The sequence below is a fragment of the Macrobrachium nipponense genome, chromosome 15, assembly GCF_015104395.2.
Source record: "Macrobrachium nipponense isolate FS-2020 chromosome 15, ASM1510439v2, whole genome shotgun sequence".
NCBI classification, from domain to species: domain Eukaryota; kingdom Metazoa; phylum Arthropoda; class Malacostraca; order Decapoda; family Palaemonidae; genus Macrobrachium; species Macrobrachium nipponense.
In genome coordinates this window covers 46,754,920-46,757,419 of record NC_087208.1, presented here as the reverse complement: position 1 = coordinate 46,757,419, position 2,500 = coordinate 46,754,920, and positions in this window count along the sequence as shown.

Sequence of the window (2,500 nt, the reverse complement as noted above, 5' to 3'; positions counted from 1 at the left end):
TCTCTCTCTCTCTCTCTCTCCTCTCTCTCTCTCTCTCTCTCTGGCACGACTTGCCGCAAAATCCCACTCAGGCAAGTTCGCCACACACAAACACAAGGAACATGAACAACCGAACAAAGAGTTAAAGAAAATCCACAAAACAAAAAGAGGGAAAAAAAAATAAGAAAGAGAAAAAAAAAACTCGAAAATACACTTACGTCTTCATATGACCGTAAACCGAATTCACATACACCGCAAACATGCGCGAACTGCGAAACACTTTAATATGTCGAAAACTAAACTTTTCTCCCCCCCCCTTTTTCTCTCTTTTTAAACACCTTTACTCCCGTAATCTCAAGAAATCAACTGACTTGGCTTGGGAGAGGAAGACTGTCTGAGGAACAGCTTCTTTTTGTCGAATCAGCAGTAATGACCCTGAGTTGGCTGTGACATGATTAATAACCCCTTCTCCTATCAAAATAAAAACCGAAACCCTCTATTTCTAACTGGTCACCAGTCTCTTCGGAGGCGTGGGTTCGAATCCCACCGCTGCCACCACTGTTATCCCCCCCTTTATTCCCTAAACTACACAAACTGGGAACTCTTACCTGTTGCCAACGGTGCCCTGTCTGTAAGATGTCATGAGGCTTATTAAGACTGCGTAAATATAAAAAATATCATTTATTTCCCAAAGCAATTGGTTATAACAAAGAACAAAATGATTAACAAGTCATAATGGCATAAATACCCAAATCTGCCCATAAAGAAAGCCAATAAGATAACATTCTACCCTCCGGACTAAGGTTACACTCTCAAACCCCAAACAAGTCACATTGTCTAGTATTCGTCAGTTAGAGAATCCCATTCCTAATCAACCATGGAATCGGACCCATCTGTAATAAAGATAATAGTTATATAGACACCCCACGTCACTCTTTTCAAAGTATTTACGTAAAGAGAATATTTCCACACTACTCTCTCTTTTCCAAAAGGTAACCGTTTTTCTAAGTTTTTTATAGAACGTGTCTTACCTTTTCGATGGGCGTTTTCTCCCGACGACTTCGAGCACGCTTGTTCTCTCCTTTGCACAAAGAATGCGTCTTTCACAAGTACCCTGAACCAGTAGGCCTGTAATACGCGTACAAACGAATGCACATGCCTCGCAAACGGGGAACGACCTCTGAGACAAGTTGCTTGTTCAGCAAATACCTTTCTCTCCCATGTGAACTTTGCAGTGTACCACCCCTTGTCTCTAGGCGAGTAGACCTATGTGCTTTATTATTATATAAAACACTTTAAACATATCATTAGCCATTCCCCCTCTTTCACCTCTTTAAGATATTATATACTAATATATATATATATATATATATATATATATATATATATAATATATATATATATATATATATAATATATAGATATATTATAATATATATATATATATATATATAATATATATATATATATATATATATATATATATATATATATACACACACACACCACACTATATATATATATATATATATATATATATATATATATATATATATATATATATATATATGTATTAGTATATGTATATATATATGTATATATATATATATATATATATATATATATATAATATATATATATATATATATATATATATATATATATATATATATATATATATATATATATGTATATATATATGTATATAAGATAATATATATATATATATATATATATATATATATATATATATATATATATATATATATATATATATATATATATGATATATATATATATATATATATATATATATATATATATATATATATAGATATATACAATATATATATTATATATAATATATATATAGTATATAAATATATAATATATATAATATATATATATATATATATATAGGTAATTTTAGACCAAGACATTAATAATGAATAACAACAATAATAATAATAATCAATAATAATAATAATAATAATAACTAATAATAATAATAATAATAATAATAACGTTAATGGTAATAAATGGTTTTATATTATTATTATTATTATTATTATTATTATTATTATTATTATTATTATTATTATTATTATTATTATTATTATTATTATTATCATTATTATTATTATTATTATTATTAGTTATTATTATTATTATTATTATTATCATTATTATTATTATTATCATTATTATTATTATTATTATTATTATTATTATTATTATTATTATTATTATTATTATTATTATTATTATTATTATTATTATTATTATTACATGCCTTGCCTTATATTATCATCAGACAAAAACAGCAACTGATGTAGCCTCAGACTTTTATTTATTTACGTCAATAAAAGCCAAAGTTACTTCAACGCCAAAAGTTATCTCAAAGTAGCGAAGGCGGATGTAGGCCCTCAGTCTCATAATGAACTATATATATATCTTTTTTAAATAAAATTTCCACGTGTCGATCTATCCCCATGGAAAGTCAAGCCATCCGAATTTTGTG